This window comes from Chlorocebus sabaeus, chromosome 12 (assembly GCF_047675955.1).
Source record: "Chlorocebus sabaeus isolate Y175 chromosome 12, mChlSab1.0.hap1, whole genome shotgun sequence".
Taxonomy (NCBI): Eukaryota; Metazoa; Chordata; class Mammalia; order Primates; family Cercopithecidae; genus Chlorocebus; species Chlorocebus sabaeus.
In genome coordinates this window covers 27,809,987-27,821,403 of record NC_132915.1, presented here as the reverse complement: position 1 = coordinate 27,821,403, position 11,417 = coordinate 27,809,987, and positions in this window count along the sequence as shown.

The following is an 11,417-nucleotide window of genomic DNA, read 5'->3' as shown; positions in this document are numbered from 1 at the left end:
TAATTGCATGTTATTTACAAACTTTCTGGAAAAGGGGCGACAAGTTCCAAGAACCATATAAGGCAACTTGTGGGTCATTACCATGACATCATTTGTAAACTGTCAAGGCACTGGCGGGAGTGCCTTATGTAAATGTATTATAGTTCCTAGTCCTGGTTGGTTTGGGTCAGTTTCTTTGCTACATCTTGTTTTATTAGCAGGGTCATGACTGTGCTTAGAGGACAAGTCTTGCTGATCTCCTACATCAAAGTCCTGGCCTTTTGGGGTTGACTGTTCTAGGAAGCATTGTCTGACTTTCAAGACTGTCAGTGGAGATAGTAGTCTGACTTTCTACAGGTCTGACTTACAGCAGGCTGGCTTCCTGGGCTGGTTGAGTTCCTGGGCAGGTTGTTACAGGTTGTGGGTCTGTTTTTATGTGTGGTCTGGTCATCTTTCATTTGTATATTCAATCTCTCAATACAACACAAAAAAATGATTATGAGAGACAATACAATACAGTACAGTAAACCTAGGCATGAACAGTCCTCATTTATCACCTTTGGTCTCTCCAGACTACTGGATTCTGGTCCAAGTACACATACTCTTAAATTTAACACTACAGAGCCAGAATAGGGTCAGTTTCCCTGTAGCCTCTGAGACTCATGGTAAGAAAGCCTTAGGTCAGCTATACAGCTTATCCTGCAGTTCAAAAAGGAACATGGGCAGGAAATGAAAGGCAAACAGAAGTGACAACTGTTTTTTCTCCCAAACCACCTTCATGGCCATCATGTTTAATCTAGAAACCTTAATGAAACTACTGTGTGAATCTCTGAAACTGTTTTTTATTACTCTCAGATTTAGGTGATTTAGGACTGTATCACTCAAATAAAACTATTTGTGGAGCCATAGTGATGAGGTGCACAACTTGCTGAACGGCTTGATAATATATTCTGACAGTCAAATTGACCTTGGACAGGATGCCACATGTAGGTGCTTAGAAACTTTCTGGGAATTGTGGAGGTACTGCTACATTCAATGTGTGCGAGTTTAGATTAGAAAAAAGCAAAAGGCACTTGAAGGTAAATGAACTAATAGTTCTGCTTTGGGTTTTGTTTGAACAGGAAGAGAGATTGATTGTCAACTACCAAACTTATTTTTGTTCATACATTAAAAAATGTAGTACTTTGATGGCTCTCAACAAAGAATAGTAAGTAAAAATAATGAAACTTTGGCAGTGTTTTCTTACTATTAATTTAGAAATATTTCCCTTGGCATTATCAGAGACTATATTGCTCATTTTTTTCTCTGAGCTGTCTGAGATGTTGTACAAATCCCATGTTTCAAATAATTTCCAATGAGATTGAGAAAAACTAATTTCAACTCAGTCTAATAGAATGAGCATTTGTTGATGTCATACCTTGTTCTCAGCACTGCCATCTTACATAATGTCAAAAGGTAACATTTCATTCCTGATCTTAATATAGAGAAGTACGGATCAAAGAAAGTGAAAAGCTTCAGAGGAACTACTAGAAAAATAAAAATAGAATGTGTGCTTTTAAGAGTAATGAAAATATAATAGCAATTAAAGGCTTGTCTATAAACTACAGAGAAATAAAAGTAAGAAAACATTGAAAAACAAGGAAAAGATGTCATTAGACAAAAAGTAAATTATCACAACCAAAAGAAATGGTTTGAACATTTTTCTATAAGCAAAGATTAATTATACTCTCTCTATAAATGAAACCCATCCTAATAATCCTAGATGGCTTAGTATAAAAAGATAAGCCAAGATGCACTAGGAAAAATCACCAATAATCAAAATGTTGATGTCGTAACATTAATATCAAACAAGGATAATTCAAGGTCAAAATAATTAAAATAGCACAAAGGATATAATTTTATCTTGATGAAAATAATACAAATATTATCTTTTGGCAAAGAGTACAAGACATAGGCTCACTCGTGCTGCTAGAGTATATACACTAGTCAATTCTTTTTTTTTTTTTTTTTTTTTGAGACGGAGTCTCGCTCTGTCTCCCAGGCTGGAGTGCAGTGCCATGATCTCGTCTCACTGCAAGCTCCGCCTCCCGGGTTCACGCCATTCTCCTGCCTCAGCCTCCGAAGTAGCTGGGACCACAGGCGCCCGCCACCACGCCAGGCTAATTTTTTTTGTATTTTTAGTAGTGACGGGGTTTCACCATGTTAGCCAGGATAGTCTCGATCTCCTGACCTCGTGATCCGCCCGCCTTGGCCTCCCAAAGTGCTGGGATTACAGGCATGAGCCACTGCACCCGGCCAGCACTAGTCAATTCTTGACAGCCCTCCTCTTCTGCTATGTCAATCACAAGGGGGCCATCTGATAATATTTACCTCTTTTCCTAATCCATTTTCTGCTCATTAGGGATAGTTTCTGTACCTCAAGATATTACTCATCATCTTCAAAAACAATTTTTAAACCAACCCTACTTTCTGAAATATCATTTTGGTTTTCTATTGCTGCATTAAAAATAACCACAAATGAAATGGCTTAAAACAACACGCATTTATTAGCTCACAATTCTATAGGACAGAAGTCTGGAAAGGCTTCATTGGGTTCTCTGCTTAGGGTCTCACAAGGCCGAAATCCAGCTTTTAGTTGGACTGGGCTTTTATCTGGAAGCTCTGGGGAGGAATCCACTTCCACACTCATTTCAGTTGCTGACAGAATTTAGTTCCTTACAGCTGTGGACCTGAGGTCTCCGTTTTCCTGCCAGCCTTAAGCTGAAGTTTACTCTTTGGTTCTAGAGGCCTCTCTCCTGTCCTTCACATGACCCTCCCATCTTCAAAGCTAGAAATGGCACTTTGAACCCTTCTGTGTTTCAAACCTCTCTAACTTTCCCTTCTGCCACCAGACAGAGAAAACTCTGCTTTCAAAGAGCTCCTATGATTAGATTAGAATCAGTAGGATAATTTCTCTTTTAGTTAGCTCAAAATCATCTGGGTAGTACTCTTAATTACGTTTGCAAAACCCTCTTTGTCATGTACTGTGACATAATCACAGCGGTGATGTAGTATGCAACATATTCCTATCCCTTGGTTTAGGGCAGGAAATCTTAGGGGGAGTGGTGTGGCTTTTACATCATTCTTAGGCTTCTCTCTATTTATTGCCATATGACTCCCAAAGGAAAACAATTACTCAGTAGCCTTTACAAGTCTTTTCGAATCTCTTGTAATTTTACCAAAATCTGAATTTTTGTTTTCTCAATTTTCTACGGCTTCAGAGGATTTCCATGATGAGAGAAAGAAACTACCAAGATATTGAAAATTCTGACCATTTTTGATAGTGTCTTATTGCTTGATAAAATTATTTTATTATTCCAAGATTTGTTTCTTTAGAGTTTCCATTCAGATTTATCTCACGTTCTGCATCTAATAATTCATACATCTGAACTGGGGGAAGGAGGGGAACGTACCTCTGTTGTTATTGTTTTGCTCATCCTAGTTTATTTCCCTCTAAGTTTAGCAACGTTTTCTTGTGAGCTCACGTTTGTCGAATTTAATCTAGGGGACTCCTGAGGGCCTAAATTGGGGGTACATGGCTTCAGAGAGGATTTGTATCTTCACAGACCCCTTCAAAATAAACCAGGAAAATTTCCCTTGTCCCCCATGCAGGGCGCACGATGGGGGCGTGGCTCGCCTCTTTGGTTCCCTGCTGCTCAGACCTCTAGGGGAGCATGCAGAGGGGCAGGCTGTGGGGCTTCGACCCCATGGCAGTGTCTAAGGGTGAATGTTTACAGCAGAAGCCCCAGTGGGCGTGTGTTACAGGGTGCTCTTTCAGTTTAGCCCTCCGTAGGTGGCTTCTGTTTATCAGCTCGATTAGACCCTCTGCCTTATTGCAAGGACAGAGGGCTTTCTGCATCCCAGGATTCTTGCCTTGGTGTACCGGAAGAATCAGATCACACATGGGTTTGGAGAATGAGTGCAAGGTTTTATTGAGTGGAAGTTTTCAGCCGATAGATGGGGAGCCAGAAGGCAAGTGGAGTGGGAAGATGGTTTTCCCCTGGAGTTGGGCTGCTCAGAAGTCAATGACCTGCCATCTGTCGGTGCCTGTTAGTGTGCTCCTCTGCTCCTCTGCTCCTCTTGACGTCCAGCCACTTCTGTGTTCTTCTGCCAGTGTGTTCCTCTCAACGTCCAGTCACTTGTGTCTCTGCCCGCTAGGGTCTTGTGGTTTTTATATGCACAGGATGTGGCATGGCGGGCCAGGGCGGTCTTGGAAAATGCAGCATTTGGGCATGAAAATAGAAATGCCTGTCCTCACCTAGGTCCGTAGGCATAGGCCCAGGGGTGGAGCCCTCACCAAGGACGGTGCCCTTCTCCTCTCAGCCCTCCCTTGCCCCCGTCCCATATCAAAATGTCCCTGGCTTCAAGCTGGAGGACTTTGTATAAGCTTTCCAAGCTTGCCAGCAGTCCAGAGCTTAGTCTCCAGGTGGTAGGTCTGATCCCAGTATTAGCCTTGAAGAACACATTTATTTTAAATAAGTCTTATTTATTTTGAATTTATTTATTTTTCTCTGCTCTGATTTTAGTTTGTCTGTCTTCACTTACCTTCCATTGCCCCATTCCTCTCTTTATTCCTTTCCTCCATCTTTTCTTCCTTCTTTCTTGCTTAGTCAATGCTAGTAAAAGTACAGAATCAAGTGCATGGAAGGCAGTAGCCCCATACTTTTCAGAAACACAAAAGTGTTTCTGATAAACACTTTTGAAGGGGATCTTAGCCAAAGTGATGCACATCCAGAGGTGCCTGTCATCATAAAGACAAAGAGCAGGTAGGTTTGCTTACTTGATCTGGAAAAAAAGGGAAAGCATGTGAACTCTTCTTCACATATCTAAAAGGACCTCACGAGAGAGAAATAAGACTTATCTTTAGCCTTCCAAAAGTAGAATAAACAGGTGGATCTACCAAGAAGCTTCATTTTAGCTCAATAAAAGATGGAACTTGTATAAATTGACATAGGCTGCCTTTGTGAGTGAAATGTGTCCTCCCTACACTCATATGGATGCGGAATACGTATCCTCAGCCATTATACTTTGGCTAAGATGCTGTATCAAATAACCTTTACTCTCCCAGTGCTCAGATTCTAGGCTAGTTTCCCATGACTCTCTCTATATTTAGATGAAAAAAATAAGACATTGAAGCCATCTAGAAAAAGTATTTATCCCACATTCTGACTATAGTAAAAGAAAACTTTGTGTCAGTATTGAAGAAACCTTTCAAATTTGTGAATCAGAGTAATCGTTAATATATTTTACTTCCAAAATAGTCATCCTTGTAATATGTCAAGAAAAAAGGCAATTAATTTTATGCAAAATACTGTCCTCATGTATATCCACACTGGGAGAAAATATGATGCATTTTTTAATAATAATAAGGTTCAGTCAGGAGTAAGAATTTAGTTCATTTTAAACTAAATAGAACAGACACTGGTAAATGAGATGAGATGGCATGGCATGAGCTACATAATAAAACTTAAAATATATTTCAGGGTCATTTCCTTTAATATTAAAACAAATTCTTGATACAATTGGATAAGGCATTTGAATAGTCTTGCAGAGGACATTGAGATCTCAGTAATATTTTTCCTTAGAATTTTGTATGAAAATAAAATCATACTTGTTTTAAAATCATAGCTTTGGAGAAAACAAAGCATACAATCTTCCACTGTGGTATAAAAATGTCAGATTGAAATGTTTTAGAAATTCAGCTACCCTTTACCATCTTTAAATTCTAGAGAGACAATAGAATCCTGAGGAAGAAAGAATTGAGTCCTCTAGTCCTGTGAGGGACAATGGACACACCACAGGGGGGTGAAATTACCCAGAGAAGAAAAATCAATCTAGACACAAACAGGATTAGAGCAAAGAAAGGCAGATTGTAGGTCAGGTGTTCTTCAGGACAAAAAGGAAATCTGATACCAAGTAACAAGGCCAAAGGACAAGACTCAAGCTATTCGACCATATTTTTTGAAAGCCTTGGGAAAGTTGAATTCTATCATTTTAGAGGCAATTAACAAGGTAAGAACTTTAGAAACATTCTGCTAATTGTCCAGCGACCAATGCCTTAGGTGGTAAGTAATCACATACGCACAGGAGACAAAAGTCATAGAGGTAATGGCTATGAGGAAATAATCTTATGTGCAGACTTCTACACAGATCATATATATTGTGTGTGTGTGTGTACGTGTGTGTGTGTGAGAGTGTGTGTGTATGTGTGTGTGTGTTTGTGTATTTAAGTGTGGTTTCTGTGTAGAATGAGAAATTCCTTGAAGTCCAAAGATAAGAATGCAGGACTGGCTTGCTAGATGCAGTTCAGTTTACTCACCTTAGAAATAGAAATGACAATGTACAGTGGACCCTTGAACAATGTGGGGTTAGGGGTGCCAGCCCTCTGTGCAGTCAAAAATCCATGTATAGCTTTTGATTCCCCCAAAATTTAACTGCTAATAGCCTACTGTTGACTGGAAGCCTTGCCAATAACATAAACAGTCACTTAACCCATATATTGTATGTCATATGTATTAGTCTCACAACGAAGTAAGCTAGAGAAAAGAAAATGTTATCAAGAAAATTATAAGGAAGAGAAAATACATTTACTATTTATTGAGTGGAAATGCATCGCCACAAGTCTTCATTTTCCTTGTCTTCACTTGTGTAGGCTGAGGAAGAGGAGGAAGAGGAGGGGTTGATCTTGCTATCTCAGGGTCAGCAGAGGTAGAAGAGGTGGAGGAGGTGGAAGGGGAGAGTCTGGCACACTCAGTGTAACTTACTGAAAAGAAATCCACATATAAGTGGATCTGTGCAATTCAAACCCATGTTGTTCAAGGGTCAACTGTGTATCTGTGTTGGGTAATTTTATATGTCATCCTAACTGGGCTAAGGGGTACTCAGATTCTCGGTAAAACATTGTTTCTGAGTGTGTTTGTGAGGGTGTTTCTGGAAGAAATTAGCATTTACTCAGTAAACTGAGTAAATATCTGCCCTCGCCATTGCATACCAGCATCTCCCAATCCAATGAACACCCAAATAGAACCAAGAGGCAGAGGAAAAGCAAATTCTCTCTCTCTCTGTCTTCCTGTGCCCTCAGATATCTGAGCTCCTGGTTTTCAGGCCTGTGAATTCCAAGACTTACACTGGCAACTCCCCGGATTCTCTGGCCTTTGGACTCATGCTGGGAGTTGCACCATTGGCTCCACTGGTTTTCAGGCCTTCAGACTTGAAGTGAATTTTCCCACTGGCTTTCCGGGAACTCCAGCTGTCAACAGCAGATGGTGGGACTTCTCGGCCTCCATAATCGTGTAAGTCAACTCCCGTTTTAATCTCCCTTTATATATCTATATATGTCCTATTGGTTCTGGAGAACCTAATACAATACATAGTTTTTGTGAGGGTCAAGTAAGAGAATACAGTAAGCCTTCACTCAACATTGTCACCAGGTTCTTGAAAACTGTGACTTTAAGTGAAAAGGAGCTGTGATGAAACCAACTTCACCAAAGGTGAATCGATACAAATGAGTTACATTCTTATGGAATATTTCGGGTCACAAAAACATCACCGAACTTCTTAATAAAGACCATAAACACTGTAATATTAAACATTAATATAAAAGTGAGCTAGGTATACATTTAAGAAAGATTAATACAAACAAGCAAGTAAGTACAATAATTATTTACCAGATTATTCCAGTTCATAGCTATAGAAGGCCAGAGCCTGTCTCGGCAGCTCAAGGTCAAGGTTGGAACCCACCTGAACTCACCTACAATGAGGCTGTGTTGATATGCCGATGAACCTAATCTGCACAGCTTTCAGATGTGGGAGGAAACCAGAGTACCTGGAGAAAACCCACGCTGACATGGGAAGAACATGCAGACTCCACACAGATATGGCCCTGGCTGGCAAGCAATTGTTTTTCTCATCAACATTATGATGAGATGGCATTGAATGAAATGAAAATGATGTTACTCAAGGACCTGCTGTGTATGTGAAAGTATTCTATCAGGTGATATGTGGATGGGATGTCTTATTGTTACTATCTGCAGCAGGTATCTATTATTTTTGCCTGTCAGGCACACTTTCCCTTACTTTGGAAGTAGCAACCTATTTTTCCCTGTAGTCCAATTCCATACTTTCAGTCCAGATTGTTTAGAAAGGGTGGGCATCATCCTTTGAAGAGAACCTCATGACACAGACCCAGCTGGGGAAAGTACCACATTACCTCTGGGCCTGACTCTAGTGACATTTTCAGAGTAGATTGCATGAGCCAAGTCAGGTCAACAAGTGACCAAGACTTTTGCTGGAGCTTGAAGGAAGAGGAGTGCTTTATGTTGTGGGGAGTTAGGGAATAATGTAAGTCAATGGCCATCTTGGAGAGGGCTTGACTGAGAATAAGCTAACCCAAAAAGTAAAGCAGAACCAGGAAATAGAGAAACAGCATTCCAAAGACATTATTAAGCCCTGGGATTCAGATATGCCTAAACCAGACACACCCCTGGAATTCCCAGTTATGTAAGTCCAAAAATTCCTCTTTTTGACCTAATTAGTTTAACTTTCTCTTATTTGTCATCAAGAGTATACTAGCTCAATTCTGGGCATAGTGGTTTGAGCCTGCAGTGCCGGCTACTGGAAAGGCTGAGGCAGGAGGATCACTTGAGCCCAGGAGTTCAAGTGTAGCCTCAGCAACATAACAAGACTCCATCTCTTAAAAAAACAAAGCTGAGTCACTACTATTATAAAAACTTTAACTGGAAATTATCTTTTTACTTGGAAATTCTCTGGACCTCATTTATATTAAAGCAATTAGATGACTACTTAAAATTCAACCCTAAAAGCAAGTAAAATTTCACTTCCTTTTGTTCTTTTTTCTTTTTCAGACAAGGTCAATAAATTTTCCAGCTTCTTCCCTGAACCTTCCATTACCCCCACATTGGTGACTAGGTGTCCTCATCCTAGAATAGCCTCTGCTGTATGCAGCAAACCGGAACTGTCTGCTCACACCTGACCCTCTGGGGAAAGCCTCTCAGTCAGTTCCTTACCAGCTTGCTCACCACATGGCTGGTGGCAGGGCTTGTCAGGGATATGGGCAAATGTCCATCACTCTCAGAGTAGAAAAGACCCCCTGCCCCACCCCCTGATTTTCTCTGAGCTTTTTCCCTGAGAGATGAGGTTCCTTCAACCAGACTAAAGACCACAAAGAACAAAGAAAGCCACAACGATACTGAGTTTAATTTCAAGTACCACTCCTTTCATAAGAACTCTTAACTGGTAGCTAAATTGTCTCATTCTTGCTGCTAATAAACAATGAAGGTTGGCCAATATGGTGAAACCTCATCTGTACTGAAAACACAAAAAAATTAGCCAGGCGTGGTGGCGTGCACCTGTAATCCCAGCTACTAGGGAGGCTGAGGCAGAAGAATCGCTGAAACCTGAGAGGTGGAGGTTGCAGTGAGTCAAGATCGCACCATTGCACTCCAGCCTGGGCAACAAGAGCCAAACTCCGTCTCAACAACAACAGCAACAACAACAACAACCATAACAACAATGAAGGTTTCAAAAAGCAAAGCAGCACTGGGGAGAAAATGATGAGAATATTTTATGAAAATGGATATTCAGTCTTTGAATAATTAAGGATATCCAACTTACAGGATATTTTCAAAGTCCCTCAGCTACCTTTATGCTAGAGTATGTCATTACTAATCTTGGGCATTAAAATTTATCATAATAATTATGAATAACTCTGTCAAGGTATTTCACTTATTGGCTGGATTAGATATTAAAATGAAGGAAATGCTGAATTATAGTATACACTGAATATTTAATAAATTAATCCGCCATGCTGGCAGTAGGAGTTCCAGAAATAATGCCTGTTGCATGTCAGCACTTAATCAATGCTAGTTAGTGATAATGGCTTAAGGACAAGTAGATACCGAATTGATTCACAGTCCAAATTAGAAGCACAGAGGAATCATACTCAAGGTTAAAATCATTCTAAAAAAGACTTTTGGTAGTTACAGTTACAGGAAAGGAAAGAAGATTGAAGTTTTGCTCAAGTTGATTCCTTTGAGAGTTGTGAGACATAAACTTATTCATATAAATTTTGGCTCTGGTTTCTAGGTCTGATTATTTTTCTTTCATTTGATTTGTACCTGGGTTCTCAGTGATAGATTCTGACTCCAAAATGCATACTACTTCTCAAAGTTGTAAGAAGAGAGGAAGGAAACAGAGAGGAAGGAAGAGAGACAGAGAGGAGGAGGAGAGAGAGAGAAATAAGGGAAGAAAGAAGAAAAAGAGTAAGACATGGAAAAGTAAGGGATAAAGGGGAAAGTGTGAAAAAGCAAAAGAAGAAGGGAGAGGAAGAGGGGAAAGAAAATAGGGATGTGGGGAGCTGGAGATGGGGAGGTCTGGTTCCTCACCATCTCCAGTTTCTCCCAATCCCCCTTTTCTGAGCAAGAACCTCTTACTCATTTTGACATAGTAGGTGGACTCCAACTTTTTGTAAACAATACTCAAAAGGGAAACCATAGATGTATATGTGGGTGAGTAACAGGAATTCCCTATTCCTGGAGTAGTTAAAAAAAAAAAAATACTATACAATCCTTGATTAGGACATCACTGCTGAGTTTTTAGTTTCTGAGTGCTATACAATTTAAACAGGAGTTTTTAACATATTTAAACTGGATTTGACCTAGAGATGGTACAAATCAGTTTTCTTAAGCAATGTTAAATTCTTGTCTCTCAGCATAATTGAAAGACATTTGATAGAGGGAAGTAAATTTAATGGGGGCGGGAGGGAAACATGCTACTGGAGCTACTGGAGACTTTAGGAGATCCTGAGTAGGGGCTTTTCCAGGAATTGAGCACAGATCAAGACAAGAAGGGAAAGGAGATGGCAAAGAGGTTTGCCCCCATAGATGTTTACATCTGGTTGGTTTACATCTGTTTTAGGTTTGCTGTCCTGTTCAGTCCTTGGCAATCTCTTCAGGAATCTGATAAAGCTAATAAGGAAATTTATTAGCATAAGCTCACTTCCTGAGTTGACCTGCCTACACTTATCTTACAGAAAAGTCCCAGTTCCTCCCCCACCTGAGCTCTAATTTTTTCACCATAAGGATATTACAGCACAAAGGCATTAATACAAATAGAAGGCATTGCTTTAAGCTCTGTACTTCAGTGGTTTGCTAAAGTTTGAAGAAAACAGGGATAACTCAAGTATGTTGAGGATCAGTGATTTAACATTTATAAAGTATAAAACTTATTTATAGTCTTGAAGAGAAATAATATAGGAAATGCAAAGTTATCGTTATCACTGGTACCATATCCAGATTTCTAGCCTACATTTTTCTGATCCTGGCTATTAAATTTCATATTAAACTAGAATAAAAAAGATATTCATTAAAAAGAGCTAGTAA